This window comes from Macrobrachium rosenbergii, chromosome 3 (genome assembly GCF_040412425.1).
Source record: "Macrobrachium rosenbergii isolate ZJJX-2024 chromosome 3, ASM4041242v1, whole genome shotgun sequence".
NCBI classification, from domain to species: Eukaryota; Metazoa; Arthropoda; class Malacostraca; order Decapoda; family Palaemonidae; genus Macrobrachium; species Macrobrachium rosenbergii.
The window spans coordinates 91,388,114-91,411,402 of record NC_089743.1 but is presented as its reverse complement, the minus strand read 5'-3'; the positions used below and the strand labels follow the sequence as shown (position 1 = coordinate 91,411,402).

At 37.9% G+C, this 23,289-nt stretch overlaps 1 protein-coding gene across 1 annotated transcript in view; it reads right to left on the bottom strand.

Moving 5' to 3' along the window:
* Positions 1 to 23,289, bottom strand: part of LOC136827878 (uncharacterized) — a 162,453-nt gene that overhangs the window by 72,840 nt on the left and 66,324 nt on the right.

Below are 23,289 nucleotides of genomic sequence, written 5' to 3'. Positions count from 1 at the left end.
GATTACGTGTAACAGAACAACAAATGAGAGATGAGAGAGAGAGAGAGAGAGAGAGAGAGAGAGAGAGAGAGAGAGAGAGAGAGTCTAAGAGTCTAAATTTTTTATTTTGAAGGATAACTTTTATGAATTTCCTGTTGATTAAATTAACATACTGAGAAAGAGAGAGAGAGAGAGAGAGAGAGAGAGAGAGAGAGAGAGAGAGAGAGAGAGAGAGAGAGAGTCTAAGTTCAATTTTATTTTGAAGGATAACTTCTACGAATTTCCTGTTGATTAAATTAACATAATATCTAATTTTATATAACTGGATAAAAGCCTTGACTCATATATAGATTTGCATAAAAGTTATCAAGGGATTGCACTCGCCCATTAAGACCCAGATAAAGGTGTGGGATTTATCAGTCTCAAAATTTTATTAAATTCCATCAGATAGACTCTCTCTCTCTAAATCAATTATTTTCATTTTCAAATTTACACTAAATTTTTAAAAGCAATCTCTCTCTCTCTCTCTCATCCTAAATCAATTATTTTCATTTTCAAATTTTACACTAAATTTAAAAAGAATGGTAATCTGAAGTGAGAAAGGGTTACTGCTACTGGCCTTTCTCTCTCTCTCTCTCTCTCTCTCTCTCTCTCTCTCTCTCTCTCTCTCTCTCTCTCTCTCTCTCATCCTAAATCAATTATTTTCATTTTTAAATTTACACTAAATTTAAAAAGAATGGTAATCTGAAGTGAGAAAGGGTTACTGCTACCGGCCTTCTCTCTCTCTCTCTCTCTCTCTCTCTCTCTCTCTCTCTCTCTCTAAATTAAATAATTTCATTTTTAAATTTACACAAAATGAAAAAAGAATGGTAATCTGAATGAAAAGAGTCCAATCTCTCTCTCTCTCTCTCTCTCTCTCTCTCTCTCTCTCACTTACACACCAATCTACGAATAATTCAAGTCTGCAATGTCAGCAATGCCATTCAAAGCTGAACAAACAAGTTCAGAGGACACTTCGAGTCCACACGAACCCGATAATCAACATTGCCAATCGCAGTGGCTACTGCACTACAAAAAACGAGCAGTCACATGGCGAGAAATCGCTCTGATGACACAAGAACGAATTACACGATTACAGTATGACTCAGGAGTGCACCCAACTCAAGGGAACATTACCAGTTAGGTTTGGCTTCAAGTAATCGCCCGTGGACGGCCAATCTATGGTCCTTTTTCTGGACCAGACACGGTGGAAAGATTTAGAAGTTATATCATGGGAAGAAGGTTTGGTATAACCGAGAAGAAATTGTTTGCAGTTTCTATAACTTTTCGAATTTTTTATACTTTTTTTTTTTTTTAGGTATGGTACCTGTATCATCTATGTACAGTTCATACGAATCACGTGACATAAAATGGTTTTTTAGTGAGCAACATAATAATAATAATAATAATAATAATAATAATAATAATAATAATAATAATAATAGCAAAGCTTTCCTATTTGAAGTACCAATAACATTAATAATGATAATAACAAAACTTTCCCACCTGAATTATAAATAATAAAATAATAATAATAATAATAATAATAATAATAATAATAATAATAATAATAACAAAACTTTCCTAACTGAATTAATAATAATAATAATAATAATAATAATAATAATAATAATAATAATAATAGCTGAAGTACCAATAACTTTAATAATAATAATAGCAAAACTTTCCTAACTAAATCACCAATAATAATAATAATAATACTAACAATAATAACAATAATAATAATAACCTAGCTTTTCTAATGGGATTACATCCGTCATCGGAGTCTGCTCTCGAAGCGATGGCTCGGCCTAAAACACTCTTAACTTTCACACTTGCTCTAATGGTAGCTGAGGAAGAGAGAGATTTCAACACTAAACGATAATGGGTTTCGATTGTCCATTCGCTTCTCTGACACTTATGTGATTCACGATGAAGGTGAGAGTTACTCATCTTATTTCTGTGATGATTCACCCAAATGGCAGAATCAGTTTTGATTTATATGTTTCGTTATGCTTTAGATGGATCAGCTGTTATCGAGATCGAGCGCAGCTGTGAGGAGTGACCTTGGTCTCGAAATTCTACCTTTATAGACAGACTAACTATATATAAATATATAAATTTCTGACTCACATCAGGATCGAACCCAGCTCCTGCAAGTGAAAGACCAGAGGGCTGCCAACCAGGCCACACGAGTCATAAAAGAATTGGAACCTGAGAGCAACTTCACCCAAGGAATTACCCGGGCAGGCTAACTGCTCGCATACCAGCGTGTTTTCGCCAACTTCTCGACTCAGCAGTGACCCAACTGACAGCATTTCATTCGAATGATCGTTTCTGCGTGAATTGTGATAGAAACATCGACACACAATTACATGTGGAATAGAAATAAATTTCTGAACTACGTATTTGCCTCAATATATAGCGTCATCATTATACTTTCGAGAGTAAATCTGAAAAGCTCCATTTGAAATAGCTTATTGTTACCTATGACAAAAAAAGATTTTCCACAGGTGGTACTTGGGAAATGGTTTATTGCCATAATAAAATATGAATAGAAATTTTACGCCCCAGGTGTGTTCCTGTTTTGATATCACTTTAGTTAAATGATCGTACCTTCCAGCAGTATATTAATGAAACATAATTTCTGATGGCAACAAATGCTAACAATATTTATATTTATCAAAAAATACCCAACTGACTTCTTTTCATTTTACGTCATCTCTTTCCAATCGTGTTTCGGAGTACTTTGGAATATTTGTAGCCGATTGAAGAAATAAGAACACTTCAGAATACTTAGACTGATGAAAAGAGACCATTTTAGAATACTCAGAACAATGAAGAGCTGAGATCGTTCCAGAATACTTATCAGCGGCTGTAAAACTGAGGCCATTTTAGAATATAAGAACTGAAGATTGAAACCAAAATATAATACAATTAAGTGACCGAAGAACAGAGACCTCTTTAAAATACAGAATACACGAAAGAGCCGAGATCACTTACGAATCCTCAGAAACAGCATTAAAATCGATGCCATTCGATCGATTCTTCCATCGATTCTGAGTGTTCTCTATCGACTGAAGTATGGAAACAATTTTTTTTTTATCTAACCGGATTTACAATAAACAATCCAAACACAATTCTTTCCCTGACGGGGAAAAAAATGCCGTCCTGTAGCAGAAGCAATGCTCACAGTATGACGTAATAATAAGAGGAAATGATTATGAAACCGACTTCCAATTGAACACGAACAACAACGACAGATCACAACTGTGGAGTTCATAATTTAGCCTGAAAACACAACGGGCACTTTTGCAAGCCAAATTCAATAGCTACTAAAGGCAAGCCAACAGTAACTTCTCATTAAATGGTGCTATCAACAAGAGGATAAATACTAATTGCTTTATTACTGTAAAATAAGTCAAAATATGAAAACTTCAAATGTAAAAGCCTGTAGCCTGTGCGCGAAGTTTGTTACTTGAAAAGATAGTGTCACAAGTAAGATTTTTTATTTTTTATTTTTTTTCAATGCTCTCCCCACCCCCAAAAAGGTGCTCAAATTGTCACACACAAAAACTAATTCTATAACTAATTGGCTCTTTCCTTTCTTCAAGGGCAACACTTCCACGCATTTATATAATGATGCTATCTATGATTAATCATACTTCTAATAGATTAAAATATTACTAAATACTTCGCTTCTGCCACATAGTATATTTGTTACTTTTGCCACATACTGTATTGGTTACTTTTGCCACATACTTTATTGGTTACTTTTGCCACATACTTTATTGGTTACTTTTGCCACATACTTTATTGGTTACTTTTGCCACATACTATATTGGTTACTTTTGCCACATACCATATTGGTTACTTTTGCCACATACTATATTGGTTACTTTTGCCACATACTATACTGGCTACTTTTTCCACATACTATATTGGTTACTTTTGCAACATACTATATTGGTTACTTTTGCCACTTACTACATTGGTTACTTTTGCCACATACTATACCCACAAGCAATAATATATCTAAAAAGGTATATTAAGATCGTAACACCATTCATTCAAGCACCAGTACTTAAGCAACTGTAAATAAAACGTGACTTACTGAAATCAAATCAAACACTCATGGCATAGCTCTTACGTGCAGTGTTTAGTCTAGTGTAAACGAGTGGTTTATCCAAATATAGCTAATGATCGGACTTTGGTGTTTAAATTTCCCCCGTGGCTAACAATTCTGTATTAGTGAACCTGGCTCGGAAACTGTTCATGATATAGGAGAATGTTAATATGGCATACGGGGCATTTACAATTTTGTAAATCTGTTACAGGCATGAAAAGTTCCTAACAATTTCGCCAAAGTTGCGGCCGTCCAGAATCAGAGCAACAGAGGCCAAGGAAATATTATGCAAAATAGAAACTCTCTCTCTCTCTCTCTCTCTCTCTCTCTCTCTCTTTTAATTACGAAAATATGAAACTCAACCGCTAATTTCCTTGCGGTTTAATTCCAAACTCCGTTTGGCATCCGACTGAACCTACAGAAATAGGGGATGGGACTGTCAGGGCGTTGGATTTCAAATCATTTCCGCCCACAGTAATCTCATCCTACCGAGAGAGAGAGAGAGAGAGAGAGAGAGAGAGAGAGAGAGAGAGAGAGAGAGAGAGAGAGAGAGAGAGAGGCTTGTCGATAACGCTATACTGTTGAGAGAGGTATACGGAATCTCGTGCAGAAAATATGAAATTATGAACATCAGACGAAAACATTATCTGTTGATTTTTTGTAGTAAATGGAGAATATTTGTAAAAATAAAAAAAATAAAAATAATGCAAATAAAAAATACTCCACAACGATACATTAAATTACAGACTGAATGAAACCTTACATACACACACACACACACACACACACACAAAGTTGACTTGATAGGTTCACTTGGCAGCGCCCTTGCATTTCAATTGAAAGGCCTGGGTTCGATCCCGATGTGAATCGGAAATTTATATTTTGTTCAACATGTGATTGTGTGCTGATTACGTCTATATATACAAACACACACACACATTACACATATACTGTATATATATATATATATATATATATATATATATATATATATATATATATATATATACATATATATATACATAATATATATGTGTATGTATGTATTCATTGCGCATGTAATTTGCAAACCGAACATGCTTGTAAGCGAACGCACAGCCTATGTACATGACCAAACATGGACGAATCACTTGGCGAATATTCCTTGACGATTTTTCAGGAAGTTATCGAACGAAGTTGACGACAAAACTTCCGCAGAAGTTTTCACTCCTTGTTATCTTTTCTCGCCTTCTTTATCTTTATTGCAACTTCTGACTTCAAGTTTTCAAACTTTCATTCTTTGTAGACGCAATTCTAGCACATCTTGAATGCCACTTGTGAATAAATGAGAGAGAGAGAGAGAGAGAGAGAGAGAGAGAGAGAGAGAGAGAGAGAGAGAGAGAATGAGTTATTTCAAAAACTTTTATAACATAAAATTTAGCGAAGCATTAAGCATTCATGTCTAAGGGCAGATACTCTAAGCATTCAATTTTTTTTCTACAGCCCTTCTATATTTTTCTTTTCCTGTTCGAGAGAGAGAGAGAGAGAGAGAGAGAGAGAGAGAGAGAGAGAGAGAGAGAGCACTGTATTCCTCTAAAACCCATAACTTTAAAACGACCTTCGACAGAGAAATTACCCATTAAAGGTATTAAATGCTAGAAACGTCCCATTACACTGAGAATGCTAAGTGCAAATGCGTATATACATATGTATATATATATATAAATATATATATATATATATATATATATATATATATATATATATATATATATATATATATATATATATATATATATATATATACACATTAGTAATAGCCCATAAAACTAAAAAAACGAAATAAAGATAATTTCTAAAATACAATTATACATTTTCATCTTGAAAAAAACAAGTAAAAAATGCGCCAAAGTTTCCTCGGCGCAACCGAGTTCTCTGTACAGCAGCTACAGCATGGATCTATCTTTCGGTGATCTCGGTATAATGCTGTATGAGCCGCGGCCCACGAAACTCTAACCAGAGAGAGAGAGAGAGAGAGAGAGAGAGAGAGAGAGAGAAAAAGCAATGTCCCGTGGCATACATAAATGTACATTTACAATAAGAACAAAACTCAACATCTGAACCCTCCTTTGAAAAGTCACACCGAACACTGGCATAGACATCAGATATAAGAAATGTATATTTGACATAAACTCAAAAGCAAAACTAAATAAATAAATAGAAACTAGGCAAAGGAAACAGGTCTGTTTCTTCCTCAGTAAGTCATGTACACCCTCTTGCTCCTAGAATCCTTATACTTGCAAATTTGTAATCCCGGACTGCACACCCCAGTGACTGTTCCTTCCCCTCTCCTGCCAAATTTTGGAGACCTCATTGCTCTTGCTGCCAAATCTCAGAGATCCGACCCTTACTCCATTTTGTCCTGGAACTTTTAACGCTTCTTCAGGAAAACAAAGGCACTTCATTGAAAATCGCAATCGCAGTGACTCAAAATGATGTATTTCATAACGCCTTTTTCCCTGGAACTTTCAACACTCCTTCAGGAAAACAAAACCGGTTCAATGATAATCGCAATCGCAGTGACCCAAAATGATGTATTTTATAACCCATTTTCCCTGGAACTTTTAACACTCCTTCAGGAAAACAAAACCACTTCAATGAAAATCGCAATTGCAGTGACCCAAATTAATGTATTTTATAAGCCATTTTTCCATGGAACTTTCAACACTCCTTCAGGAAAACAAAGTCACTCATTGACAATCGCAATCAGTGACCCAAAATTACGTATTTGATAACCCTGAGGATGAGAATTAGTGACGTAGGCTCTTGCAAAAGAATTGTGAAGGTGTTGATGAAAGACTGATCATCCAATTTCACCCAAAAGTTTTTCTGATATAAACATTTCTGAAATAAAGGGAAGTATTGATTACAAAGACCAGATTAAGTGGCTGGAAAACACGAACTGCACAAAGAAAAGTATCAGTAATATTATTTTATTATTCACAGACATCAAGATATAAACGTATGATGACAAACACAGTTACTGCGGACAGTGACCTACGATAATGATTGTAGATATGGATATCAACGTCTGGTACTTTCCGATAAAATGTATTACTTTGTTAAGAAAGAACATAACTGAACACTAAGCCAAAATACAGAAAAAGGATGTTATGAGTCAAGTGAATAGCCATTAACAATCACGAGCGAAGAATTAAGCATAAAACTCGAGATGTTCATATAGATGGCATCTGTGTGTGTGTGTGTGTGTGTGTGTGTGTGTGTGTGTGTGTGTGTGAAGATTTGACGCAATCCTATGTACACATGACGTTAGCAAACCTCTCAGCCTCGATTTCAACTTTCTTATTTATTAATTAATGAGGTGTTGTGCGTTTTATTCAGAAAACAATTAAAGATACCAATAATTAAATTGTGTGAAAACGAGAAGAAACTGTTTGGTAGACCAAGTTTTCACATCAAATCTTGCCTAATGGTTAAAGTCTTGCTGTCAATCAAAATCTAGGCAAGACTATGAGAGAGAGAGAGAGAGAGAGAGAGAGAGAGAGAGAGAGAGAGAGAGAGAGAGAGCTTTCCTATTTCAGGTCACAATCGACTCTGAAATCCCGGAAAAAATTTATATATATGTATATATATACTGTATATATATATATACATAATTTCTTTATTCATTAAAGAAATGGAGGCGCAGATACTGTTTTTAGAATGAACCTGCTAGCCCAAAGTGCCAAAAGTATTTGTCTGCTTGATACCAGAAACTATCCATGTATATATCAAGATTTGCCCCCCCCATTGGAAAAAATGCAGCGGCCACCCACGCTACGAAGTCTCAAAAAGCAGAATCACTTTAATAACGTAATTTCACTCGAACGACACCACCTGAGTACAAAGCACGTTTCAACAATATGTCAGTGAAAACATCTGCCAGTTACGACTGCAGTGAATCTATTTATGGTAACTTTTGCAACCACACAATTGACAGCTCATGCGTCAAGGTAAGACTTCCTACGCATATTGCTAGGCAATGGTTATCAGTCATAAAATCGTATTAATCCACTTGAATGAAAAACGATGTGTATCCATGTATAAAAAGCTGTGTAAAGAGCAATGTGTATTTATCATGCGTTTGTTTTTTCAATGTGTGCCAACGATACTCAACGAATAAAAAACTTGCCGTTCTCGAGCCAAGGATAAATTTTTGGATGGTACATATCGTCTTTTAGGTAAGTACTTACCGTTTCTCTTCTTATATCACAGTCATTTCTGACGGTATGGGGTACACTGGTAATAATAATAATAATAATAATAATAATAATAATAATAATAATAATAATAATAATAATAATAATAATAATAATAATAATAATAATTTAAGTGGATTTAACAATTTCAAAACAAACAAGGCTTCATGAAAAAACTACTATTTTATGAATTATCAGTCAACAATCACAACAATAATGAGAGTTGTATAAACGAAGAAATTAAAAACTAACATTGGTCAAAAACAGTTTATTTTGCTTATACAAAATAATTAGGGGAGGACCATAATTATCAAACTCAAAAACTGGGAAAAACAATTATTTTTATTACTAATCTGTGATAAAACTAACGTAACCGGGATAGATAAAGTCAACTGGGCTACAAATTCAGGAAAAAATATATATATATATATAATTTCCAACCAACTCACCCTTCTCTCTCTCTCTCTCTCTCTCTCTCTCTCTCTCTCTCTCTCTCAAGACACACACACACACACACACACACACATACACACACACATGATTACAGACACGAATCTAACGATATCATTCAGTAAAGAAAGTATAAAAACAAGCACATGACCCTGACTTATCACACTATTAATACTCTATCAAGCACAAAGGGAAGATGACTCACTACACACACCACAGCCTGAATTAATGCATGTCTCGGGCAAGATGTCAATCAACGGGAAGAATTGATGCACGCATGCACATGCACAGCAAATGCGTGCAAGCGCACTCACGAACATTCGAGACATTAACTGCTGAAAGTTAATGTCTACTTGCTCAGTATTACATCTTAATCCATTACATAGCAGTTTCTCTCTCTCTCTCTCTCTCTCTCTCTCTCTCTCTCTCTCTCTCTCTCTCTCTCTCTATATATCTATATATATATATATATATATATATATATATATATATATATATATATATATATATATATATATATATATATATATATATATATATATATATATATATATATATATATATATATATATATATAATTTTGAAATAAGTTAGTTTAGTTAGCTATCAGTTCGTATACAGATTCAGTAAAGACCAACATTCAAAACACATTTGTTCCTAAACTACCCTTTTACAACCCTTCACACGTTCAACATCCGAGACATTTCTGTTCACGCGAACAGACACTGATCAAACAAGCAAGAAATAAACTCCTCACAGCCATCCCACACATACTCTGATCTTGACCCGAATATCACAAAAGGCTTCACCAGGCGAAACCTTCCTTTGATGGAACATTCAACTGACCATCAAAAGTCGCGCATGCGTAGTCTTACGTTGTCATAGAGGAAGCGTTTTCTTGTGTGGCTTGGCTGCAGTCATGCTTGCACGCAATACACATCTGCATTCCTAAAGGAATTGATATGCTTTAATCGAAGGCATCGTGGGTAGACGATGGTGTTGTCAGGAAGCTTGAAGGAGGTATAGAGTTTGTTTCGCAGCTTGAGTGGGTAAAGCTGATTTCGAAGCTTCAGTAGGTAAAATTGTTTTCGTAGATTGTGAGGTAAAGCTGATTTCGAAGCATGGGGGTAAAGCTTATTTGAGGCTTGGTGGATTTAGCTTATTTCTAAGCAGGGGAGACAAAGTTTATTTCGAAGCTTTTGGAATTGAGCTTATGTCTAAGCACGAGATGTAAAGCTTTTTTTCAGAAGCTTGAGGGATTTTTATCTTATTTCTAAGCACGAGAGGTAGAGCTTTTTTCGTAGCTTGAGTGGTAACGAAGCTTTAAGGATAAAGCTTATTTCGAAGCCTGAGAGGGTAAAGATTATTTCGAAGCTTGAATGGTAAAGCTGAAGCATAAAGTAAAGCTTTTTTCGAAGCTTGAGGGATTTTTATCTTATCTCTAAGCACGAGAAGTAGAGCTCTTTTTCGTAGCTTGAGTGGTCAAGCTGACTTCGAAGCTTGAGGGGCCAAAGCTCTCTCGAAGACGAAGAGGCACAGCTCATTTCGAACCCTGAGGAATAAACCTTACTTCTTGAAAGCTTACTGGGTTCACGCTGGACTGCTGCCCTTGCTTGGCCCAGGTTCAACGCTGGCGTGAACGATCAACTTGCATACGAATTCATTCCTAAGGTTCATTTTCAGTTGCCTCCCGAGGCCAACATATTCCAGAATATTAGGGAAGACTCCGCTATATTTTTTTTTATTTAATCACGAGATTCCTATTCATAAGAGTTCCAGAGCTTGGATTATTACAGAATTCAGCCCAAAGGTCACGCGCTGGGTCCTAGGAGGTCATTCAGCGCTGAAACGGTGTTTGACAGTCCGAAGATCTGAAATGTGTAGCAGGGGGAAAACCTCAAAGCAGTTGCACTATGAATCAATCGTTTGGAAATGGTACAAAGTAAGATGTAAGAGAATATGAACGGAAGTACAGAAATAAACAGAAACTAAAACATAAAACCTCCACTTTCCGGAAGCAGATTTACCCCCCCAAAAAACCTTTCTTCGCTCCACGACAGATGGAGTGGTCCTGTCTGAGTGGAACGACTTCATGAGGAAGTAAAGAACGCACCCTTACGCACGTAACCTTCTTAATTAAATATATATGCTACATGCTCCGCGCACTCGGGCGCGTTCCTTTGAGCGCACAGCCGCGTTCACTGAAGCTCTGTCACTGTTCAAAGTGATTTTGCTTTGGTCGTTTCTTCTTTATTTTTTTTTTATTTCAGAGTCCAGGGTCGCGTGTGGTAACAAGAGATGTTATGGAAACTGACAATTTAACAAAATAATGTTATTCTCTTCTAGACTACAACCCTTACACATGACACATCACAACCCTTAAAGATGACACTTTACATCCCTTAAACATGACACATCACAACCCTTAAAGTTGACACTTTACATCCCTTACATCCCATAAACATGACACACATCCCTTAAACAAACCACAGCCCCTAAAGATGACACTTTACATCCCTTAAACATGACACATCACAACCCTTAAAGATGACACTTTACATCCCTTAAACATGACACATCACAACCCTTAAAGATGACACTTTACAACCCTTAAACATGACACATCACAACCCAAAGACGACACTTTACAACCCTCAAACATCACAACCCAAAGATGACACATCCCTTAAACATGACACATCACAACCCTTAAAGATGACACTTTACAACCCTTACACACGACACATCACAACCCAAAGACGACACTTTACAACCCTTAAACATGACACATCACAATCCTTAAAGACGACACTTCACAACCCTTAAACATGACACATAACAAACCTGAACCAAGAACCTCTACAGAACTCAGATGACACGCCACAACCCTTTTCATGCGATGCCCTATTACCAATTCCCCAAAAAGTCATGCTTGTTGAAATCCCCTCAAGCCTCCAAAGGTCGAGTTCAAGTACAACCCCGAAGTACAACCTCGAAAGGTTACAAAAAACAATTTCATAAACATGTTGAACACTGTGGCATACTATACTCACTTCAACGTCCTCGTCTCCAATTGGGCTACGCTCGCTAACTCATCTATTAAACAAACCTGAAAGAAGGAAAATGAATTTGGTTAAAACGACACTTTTTTTTTAAAGATACGAATTTCATTTTATACATAAATGCAAACATAACGACATGCATGGCATTAAAATCATTTGGAAACTCAGAGATAAGTGACGGGAACAGAATATTCTGATGGTGAATGAGAGAGAGAGAGAGAGAGAGAGAGAGAGAGAAATTACAAAGGTACATTATCTATCTATTAGGACGTTCCGAGAGAGAGAGAGAGAGAGAGAGAGAGAGAGAGAGAGAGAGAAAGAGAGACAAAGGTACATTATCTATCTATTAGGACGTTAGAAAGGTACATTACAAAGGTACATTATCTATCTATTAGGACTTTCCTTCCTTAACACAGGCAATCCAAAGAAAATCACTCAGGTTGTCCCTGCCACAATCCTCAGCAGAAGCTACCACACACACACACACACACACACACACACACACACACACACACACACACACACACACACATATATATATATATATATATATATATATATATATATATATATATATATATATAAATATATATATATATATATAAATTCAAACGTACAAAAGAAGCAAAGATGAGGAACATTGGCGGAGGAGCATCACTTGAAGGTTACACAATACCACTTTTCCCCCTCTGTGGTCGAACGCTTCCTCAACGCCCCGAAACTAAGAAAACTAAGATTAGTTATTTGTTCAGGTTTAGTTACGGCAACAGGAAGTCCTGCGTGTTACGACTCAATCGGCCGATTAAAGTCGGGGATTTGATATCGAGAGAGAGAACGGAATTATGGAGAGGTGGCGATAATAGATTTGAAGGTTACCGCTCCTGAAGAAGTAAAGGATCAGAAAGGAAATTATATATAAAAAATATTAAATGTTTGGCGTGCACATTTCTGGAGATGAGTGTTTAGGTGTTGGTGCACTTGAAACGCAACTTAAATAAATGAATTATTATTTTGCGTGGCCGTACATGCACCATCTCCGAAGGTAGGTATCAGAAGTTTTACTAACCACACATAATCCCGAAATTCTACGACTGTAGGTTATACTGAATGCTATGATCACAAACTTCCATTAACATATAACTGATTTTTTTAATAATTACAAAGAAAACTCAAAATACATTTTATAATATGAGAGTATGTCCAAGCTCGTCTTCACGTAAGTGAACACAAACACAAGTTTGTGATACCCTACGATAGGCGGAATATAGCCGAGCCCAAGCTTTGAAAATACTGGTTACAAGGTCTCACAAGATCAACCACCCGGGCGTATGGCAACGAAATGTGGCACCTTTGATAACCCAAATGCTCTTAGTTCCCCCAAAATATACATCTATTCACGTTAGAAGATACAGAATATATAGTTATAATACTGGCTGGCTACCGAGGCCACGACTTGATAAACGTGTAAGCATTATGAAACAAGATCTTGATGAATCTGGTCAGATAAATACTGTGCAATACTTAGGCGGTTTTGCAATGAAAGGGGAAAAAGCTCTTACCAACATCAAAGGATCTGAGCACGTAAAAAAAAAAGACATAAAATGCTTCCTTAACCGCATAATAGAAACACAAAATAAAATGAGTTCCTTGCAATGAACGCCACCTATGAAAGCAAATAAAAAAAAAAGAAAAAGAAAAACAATCAGTTACATCAAACCTGAAAAGCAAGATTGGACGCAGTTTACGGTTACACGAAACGGTTTCCTCACGTTACTGAAGAAACCAGAGTCTCTCCTTCGTGAGAGAGAGAGAGAGAGAGAGAGAGAGAGAGAGAATCCACGAGAAGAAAAGAAGCAGTGTAATCCAACCGGGAACTGTGTCGTTTTACTGGATCATTTATCTCTCTCTCTCTCTCTCTCTCTCTCTCTCTCTCTCTCTCTCTCTCTAGACTTGTTGCGTAAGTTCTAATGGGTTCAGATCACAAACTCAACAATAAAAAATCCATTATATAAACCTCTGTTGATCTATACAATGAACACAACACCTGGACGTTATCGACTGTTGCGGGATGGAAGTAAGGATGGAATTAAGGATGGGAGTAAGGAAGGAAGAAAGACCGAACCAATAAAACAAAAGAGAATCAAAACACTATCGGTAAATAAAAGCAAAGCCATAATTCTGCGAGACTTCCGTTTTATTTTCCCTTTTTCTGGACAAATCTGAAGATACCATCCATAAATTCCACTCTCTCCCAGAGTCTCGGAAATCACCAACCAGAATCACGAAGTGGATCCCACATTGCGGCGAATGTAGCTGCCGAAGTTTGAGTAACTTGGCCTTATGCCATCTCGGGCTTTATCGTCGTCGAGTCGCCAGCGTCTCGGCTGAAAATGAATGAGGAGATTCATCTCAAAATGCATGTGGTGGAGTTGCCCTCAGGAAGCCATTCTCCTCACGTCTTTGGCAAGTTATCATCAGGTATTCTGATTTGTCTCCAATTGGCAGCTGGCTTGGTGATTTCCAATGTTTTCTGGTAACTGCCCGACCGGACACACAGTTCTCCGTGTAATGTTTGGAGAGAGAGAGAGAGAGAGAGAGAGAGAGAGAGAGAGAGAGAGAGAGAGAGAGAGAGAGAGAAAGCTTTGTAAGAGACTTTTACGTATCTACAAAGAAATCATTAAGAACTTACAGACCTTACAGTTCGTTCGGGTTGCCCCAGGAGGTCCCTCAGTGTGAGGCACCTCTGATGTCTACCAGAGAATTGCTAATGCATCTTCCGGTATATTTTGACATCTTCCTATCTTGGATGGTCTGGGATGCATCTTAGAGAGAGAGAGAGGGAGGGAGAGAGAGAAAACAAGAAACAGGTCTTATGAGGCAAGGGAGAGAGAGAGAGAGAGAGAGAGAGAGAGAGAGAGAGAGAGAGAGAGAGAGAGAGAGAGAGAGAGAGACTTTTACGTATCTACAAAGAAATCATTAAATGAGAGAGAGAGAGAGAGAGAGAGAGAGAGAGAGAGAGAGAGAGAGAGAGAGAGAGAGAGATAGCCATATCACGACGGTATTGGATGAAATACCTCATCCAGTGAGGTGAGGTTTACCTCGTCGAGGCCCTCTCCTTTGCAATTGTACGATGGTTTACATTTTGATTGGTTACCGATCATACTCTCTCTCTCTCTCTCTCTCTCTCTCTCTCCCCCTCACTTCCATATCCCGCAACAGTCGATAACGTCCAGGTATCTTATTCATTGTATAGATCAACAAAGGTGAATAAACTGGATTTTTATTGCTGAGTTTGTGATCTGAACGCACTAGAACTTACCCAACAGGGCTAGAGAGATCTGATGTAAGCATATTAAAATATTACAAGGAAATCCCATGTGAAAAATGTTAAATCTTTTGAAAATTTATTTCATATCGCGATTCTCAAGGTTTTGAAAATACGTTTAAAATAACCAAACACACGTCAACACTTTTTATGGCCCCCACAGTTGTTATAAACTGTCACGCACATGATTCACTTCCTTGGTTCTTTGGCTTGCAAGCAAGAACACTATAGATCAGTCCACTCAACTTCAATCCAGGATTTAAAAATACCTACATAAACACTTCCACCTACAACTCTCAGAAACGGTATATGTTATGCTCAGTATATATCACGACAAAACTAGACCAATCTGCCGTTATTTTCGATGTCTCAATTCTGGTTATTAAAATCATCTTACTTCGGTCCGATACCTGTACCTTTCGCAACTTAAATCTCATCTGGAAGTCGTGATGACTAGCATATTAAAAGAGATATTCCACCAAGTCTTATTCTCGAATGCTGTATGACTTTACACACACACACGCACAAACAGTAAAAGAGAAACATACGAAGAGAGAGAGAGAGAGAGAGAGAGAGAGAGAGAGAGAGAGAGAGAGAGAGAGAGAGAGAGAAACAAAATCATATCCCAAGCAAGTCACGTGAGGCTGTGGAAGCATCAAGGACGACGCATCGGTGCCTAGGTCTAGGTAAGGGGAGGTTTTACGAAGACGACTGGGCTACTTACAAACACCCAAAAGCCTCGCAAATAAGGACCAGGACCGAAAAGACTTTTTTATACGACCTCTAAATAGACTTTCAGGGTGGTTCTTGAATTTAAGGTCGCCGGCAATTCCTGGGTATAAGGTTAAATTTGGAGACACGTCTTTTACGCGAATCCTGAGCAATCGGGTTGTAAAGCATTCATTTGTGTCTCTATCTATCTATCTATCTATCTATTTATTGCTAGAGGGAGAAAGAAAAAGAAAGGAAATGTTATAGAATTGAAGACATGGCGACTACGTACGATCAAATTCAGAATTCAAAATATAGAAGTTAGGCATAACGATGAATCGTGATAATCGCTTTAAACGTTCTAACGTTAAATCACGAATTCAAATATGAACAAAATAGTTTGCCGTTTGCTCTTGACGAAAAATGCATTAAAAATATAAAGGTCAACAATAACAAATAACTAAAAGGCCAAAGGTGGCAGTTTAAAAAGATTCATTAATTTGCTTTCAATTAATTAGTATATATATATATATATATATATATATATATATATATATATATATATATATATATATATATATATAATAAATATATATATATATTTATATATATATAATAATAAATATTATATATATATATATATATATATATATATATAATATATATATATAATATATATATATATATATATATATATATATATATATATATATATATATATATATATATATATATTAAAACATCATCCCATTAATCACACGGCAACACGTTTGTAGTACACGGAATAACAAACAGCCGTAACCTGTGTGGACTCACAGAGCAAGACGAAAAGAAAGCGCTGAGCAAATCCTATCTACAGCAGAAATCAAAGAGCATATATAATTAAAAAATAATAACACCGGTTCATCAAAAGGTGAGAGAGAGAGAGAGAGAGAGAGAGAGAGAGAGAGAGAGAGAGAGAGAGAGAGAGAGAGAGAGAGGGCTCTCTAGCGCTCTGAATGCTGTCTGACAGATGTAATGCATTTTAACACGTAGATCAAACAATAAAAAGAAGAAGAGAGAGAGAGAGAGAGAGAGAGAGAGAGAGAGAGAGAGAGAGAGAGAGGAGCACGGCCGAGGCTGTTTGGCAGACAGCACAAAAAAAAAGCGAATGCACCTTAAAGCACACATCAATCAAACGAACTTTATCGGCGCGCGCACCGGAAGAGAATTAGGAAATTCCGGATCGGAAATGGGGAAGATCACGAAAGATCAACAGAAACGGGATAACGAATAAGAGAATAAAGAGAGAGAGAGAGAGAGAGAGAGAGAGAGAGAGAGAGAGAGAGAGAGAGAGAGAGAGAGAGACTACTGTACCAATGATTTAAGTTTTGCTGTCTTGAGTTAAATACATTCCTTAATATAACTATCAGAGGATTACTAATTTTATCTCCTGACAGATTCGAGTGTTAAGTTAGCAAGAAGCAAGATTATACCGAAGGAAAATGATGGTTTATAACATAAAATAAAGAATAAAAGGACGTTTAAACAAAAAAAAAAAAAAACTTCCTGCCGGCACCGGAAACACACGCCTTAATGTAAGTAACAAGGAAAAATTCTTGCGTTATACGATTGATTATAAAACGAAAATCTGTCTAGCATGAACACTGATTTTCCTTAGCTTGTAAAAAAAGCTTCATGTTGCATTAAAACTCACAGGTTTTTCTTTCAAAAGTTTCCCAGTCTCGGCATTCTAAGAGCTTATTTTAAAAGTAGGACTCAAATGCAAGCACTTATAAAAATAAAATTAAAGAAAGTTTTGGCCAACGGAGCTGGTACCCCATTCTCCAGTGAAATACCAATATCATTTCATTTCTAACAACGACTTTCAAGCGTTTACAACATATGCTGAAATGGTGTCTAATTATTATTATTATTTTATTTTTCTATCATAGTCATCCTATTCGACTGGGTGGTTTTCATAGTGTGGGGTTCTGGGTTGCATCCTGCCTCCTTAGGAGTCCATCACTTTTCTCACTATGTGCGCTGTTTCTAGTAGCACACTCTTTTGCATGAGTCCTGGAGCTACTTCGGCATCTAGTTCTCCCAGATTCCTCTTCAGGGATCTTGGGATCGTGCCTAGTGTTCCTATGATTATGGGTACAATTTCCACTGGCATATCCCATTATCCTTCTTATTTCGATTTTCAGGTCTTGATACTGATCAATTTTCTCTCTTTCTTTCTCATCCATTCTGGTGTCCCATGGTCCTGCGACATCAATGAGTGATACTTTCTTCTTGATTTTGTCAATCAGCGTCACGTCTGGTCTATTGGCACGTATCACCCTATCTGTTCTGAAACCACAGTCCCAGAGGATCTTTGCCTGGTCGTTTTCTATCACTCCCTCATGCTGGTGTTCGTACCACTTATTACTGCAAGCAAGCTGGCGTTTCTTGCACAGGCTCCAGTGGAGGGCTTTTGCTACTGAATCATGTCTCTTTCATTATTATTATTATTATTACTGCAATGGTAGGAATTGTGGGCAGTTCTCCAAAGTATCCAACTTGCCACGGACGCAAAGATTGTCAGCACTGCTCCAACACCCAAAATTTTGTCTTTGTTCATTCAAAATCAAAATAAATGACATACACATTTATAATTGAGAATACAAGTCGATAGCTGAAACCCAGGCCACCGAAACATCTCATCATAAAGATACAGTTTCATAAATACCTATTACACGCACACACACAAAAAATAAGCATATGCAAACATAAATGATAAGTTGCCATTACCTATTCACAATTGCCACTTTATGCTCCCTAATATTTTGCAACAAATAACTAATACAGAATAGAGAATTTAGGCCAAAGGCCAGGCGCTCGGACCTATGAGGTCATTCAGCAATGTAAAGGAAATTGACAGTAAGGTTTTATGTGTGTAACAGGAGGAAAACCTCGCAGTTGCACTAGGAAACAATTTTTAGAGCTGAAAGTCAGATGGAAGATGGAGAATATGAACGGAGGTACAGTAAAAGAAATGAGGGGGTTGCAGCCAGGGGCCGAAGGGACGCTGGAAAGACCCTTAAGCAATGACTACAGTGCTCCACGTGGGGTGCACTGACGGCATTTACCCCTCTAAGGGGGTCATTAATAAAAAATAATTTTATACAATATATATATACATACATATATTACACAATAATCAATTAGCGATGCTAAGGATACACACAGACACGCGCACATACACATACACACACAGAAACACACCTCTACACGTACCATACTCCACCGAGCGGCGAATTTAGACAATGATGGGTCTGGTCAATGCAGAGACGGGTGACCTCAGTGAAAGTGATTGACGGGAAGCCACGAAGGTGGCCCACGGTCGGAAGAAAAGGCATAAAGCCGAAATATTTTTTTACACACACACACACACACACACACACACACACACATATATATATATATACACTTCAAGGACAGTGAAAAGGTTAGCAAATGCAGCAAAGTGACAAAAAACGAGCACCCAGCCATCATAAGGCCAGAAGGGCCTGCATTTGTTGTTGTTGCGTTGGCTGAGACCCAGAACGACTGAGAGAGAGAGAGAGAGAGAGAGAGAGAGAGAGAGAGAGAGAGAGAGAGAGAGAGAGAGAGAGAGAGAGAGAGAGACTTGCAAGCTACCTCTTGCTTGTTCACAAATCACTATGACATTCTACAGAGAAAAGTTTCTTCACATAGCACACGGTATTTTGAGAGAGAGAGAGAGAGAGAGAGAGAGAGAGAGAGAGAGAGAGAGAGAGAGAGAGATCTTAAAGACTGCCTCTTGCCTATTTTAAATTAGTCTGACATTTTCCAGAGAAACATTTACTCACATAGCCCACGGTATTTTGAGAGAGAGAGAGAGAGAGAGAGAGAGAGAGAGAGAGAGAGAGAGAGAGAGAGAGAGAGAGAGAGACTCCAGCAGTCGAATCAGCAAGCAGTGAATGACTGATGTGGCAGAACTAGTTGTGTGGAGAGATGATTGAAAGTGTGGGCGGATGTTCCTGGAGTCAATCCTCTCTCTCTCTCTTTCTCTCTCTCTCTCTCTCTCTCTCTCTCTCTCTCTCTCTCTCCCCCTTATTCAATCATCAGCCCACACCTTTTGCATGAGCTGACACTCTCTCTCTCTCTCTCTCTCTCTCTCTCTCTCTCTCTCTCTCTCTCTCTCTCTCTCAGGTCCTCGTGCCGTAATTGTACCAATCTCTGCTCTCAACCAAATGACACAAGTTCGATCCACGAGCCTGGCAAGGTCTGCAACAATATGAGCTCGTTTCCCAAAGAATTCAACACACCTCTGTTGACTTGCGCAGTTGAAATAAGTTCTTGGCTGTTATTCGACTGCTGTGAGTTGGACTTGAGGGAAGAGAGAGAGAGAGAGAGAGAGAGAGAGAGAGAGAGGAAGACATGCGTGATCAGTACTGCTTCAAAATGTATCTCACCATATAATTAGGAATAGAGTGCCTTGGCCACCTCCCTCTCTCTCTCTCTCTCTCTCTCTCTCTCTCTCTCTCTCTCTCTCTCTCTCTCTCTCTCAGCGTCATGTGTTAGATTTATACGCTACGAAAAACCGTACTAAATATGCCTCCGTATGCGGTACGAGCGAACATTAAAAAGATCTGTTTAATAAAAAAAAAAAACTACGTCACGTCCGTTATAAAGTGGTGTCATCTGCATGGCCATCTCTTTGTCGAGCAGGCTAGTGGTGACGGTACTTTTTTTTTTATGATTTCCTTCCCTTTATGACATTCCTCCCAAATAATGTTCAGCCTGAACGATCTGCTTTGCATAATCATAGTTTTAGTTTTAGTCCAATGCTCAATATATCTTCCCGGTGTCGAATAACTACACACACGCGCACACACACATAAACCTTCTACCATGGGTATATGAACGTGATATAAACATATATGGCGTAAGGCCACGAGGAAACTGCATTGTCAAGCAAACTACATATGGAATAAAAGATAACAAAGTTCTGTTTCACAAGCAACAACTAAGATTAAAGGGTATCAAACCTCATTAATGCATCCAAAGGTCATTACCGCTGGGCACGCCTTCAAATCAGGTACAGTTGGCGACAATTACCTCAGGTGTCTGGATTAGCCATTGAGGGGCAAAGGGAATGAGCTCACTGCTCTTATACCCTTGTTGTACTGAAGTGGCAAAACATCAACTTATACACTAATCCTCTTCTGTACTACATAATCGCAGTACGATATCTGAGGCTTAGTGTATTGCAGATGAACAAGTTATTTTCTTATTGATTCAAATAACCCGTTAATATCGAATTCGCTCTACCTTCAGAGAAACTTCCTGGCTAGGTTTCGAACCATTTTGGAAAGGTTAGCAATGTTAAAAACTAAGAATTTGTACATCCTTTAAAACGAAATCACTGCAAAGTCTTAAAAGACTAAAAATGCAATTATACAACGTAAGAAAAATGTAAGTGAAGATGAGTAGCACAATTAAAAACAATATAGAAATATACACAGTATAGATATATACACATCCCGCAGAACTGTTGCCTATAGAGATTTACTACAACGGTCCCGAACACCCAATTACGCAAACATTACCGCGACAGGTACTCTTCCCCCCCATGCAATATCAAGCCAGATGAGACTCTTCCTCTTCCGCAGGAAGTCATCCCAATACAACAGGTGTGCGTGGGGAACACAGGTTCACGTCCCAGCGGTGATGTCTAACAGGCGTTGAACACGGGAGGTCACTGAAGGAACCTCTGTAAAACATCTTCCTTCCTGATTCCCCATTTGGCTTCAAAATACAAACTTGTTCCACGTCACCCTGTAGTAAGTACCCTCACATCGTCATCAGAAGTTCTGCTTCCAATCTTTGTCGCAACAGGGCGGCTCATCACGTCCCAACGGCGATGTCTAACAGGTGTTACCTAGTTATCTGCGGCAGGGGAGTCTCGGGTGAACTCAATTAACTCACGCGTATCGTCACGAGGTGAATCTAGGTTAATGATTTTCAGAACAAATTTAAAAAATGAAAAGCGACGATAAAAATAACGATCTGTTAACACACAAAATCAGCTGTCAGTTAACCAAAATAGTATATACTGTAGAGGTCATGCAAAGATAATGCACAGATTAATACCTGGATTATGACAAAAAGCTGATTATCAGATGAAATGTAACTTGACCCCAAGATAATGTCAATTATTAAAAGGCATGGCAGGGCTCATGCTAAGATGGCGTAGTTGCTTTTAAAAAAGAATACAAGTGACTTCAAGCAATGCGTCTTTTCCAGGTATGGAATCGTTGCTTGCAGTTTGCAAAAATCTCCTGGAAATAGACGTTTTATAGCATATGCACATGTATTCACAGTCTAATTTGAACGAACAAAACTAAAATAGAAGGAATGAATGTATTGCGTCGACAGACTAATGTGGCTTGAAATTGAAAATAGGTCTTGGGTGTCTACGGATTGAATCAATCTGATATGAGAGAGAGAGAGAGAGAGAGAGAGAGAGAGAGAGAGAGAGAGAGAGAGAGAGAGAGAGAGAGATAAGTCGATTTTCCACTTCTCCATTCATTATAAAATGAGTGTGTGTGTGTGTGTGTGTGAGCGAGAGAGAGAGAGAGAGAATAAGTCGATTTTCCACTTCTCCATTTAATATATAATATGTGTGTGTGTGTGTGTGTGTGTGAGAGAGAGAGAGAGAGAGAGAGAGAGAGAGAGAGAGAGAGAGAGAGAGAGAGAGAGAATAAGTCGATTTTACCACTTCTCCATTCATCATAAAATGAATGTGTGTGTGAGAGAGAGAGAGAGAGAGAGAGAGAGAGAGAGAGAGAGAGAGAGAGAGAGAGAGAGAGAGAACAACTCGATTTTCCACTTCTCCATTCATTATAAAATGAGTGTGTGTGTGTGTGTGTGAGAGAGAGAGAGAGTAGATGAGAGAGAGAGAGAGAGAGAGAGAGAGAATAGAGAGATCCATTATAAAATGAGAGAGAGAGAGAGAGAGAGAGAGAGAGAGAGAGAGAGAGAGAGAGAGAGAGAGAGAGAATAAGTTTCTATTCTTCTCCGTTCATTATAAAATGAGAGAGAGAGAGAGAGAGAGAGAGAGAGAGAGAGAGAGAGAGAGAGAGAGAATAAGTCGATTTTCTACTTCTCCATTCATTATAAAATGAGAGAGAGAGAGAGAGAGAGAGAGAGAGAGAGAGAGAGAGAGAGAGAGAGAGAGAGAGAGAACTGACTCCCACAAAAGACAGCCAAACAAAGTCTGAAAACGAGCTCCACCCTCTCTGTCGCACTCTGCCCATACCTACAAGCCCTACTGCACCCTGGGCATGGCTGGATCCGATTCGGCAGCAG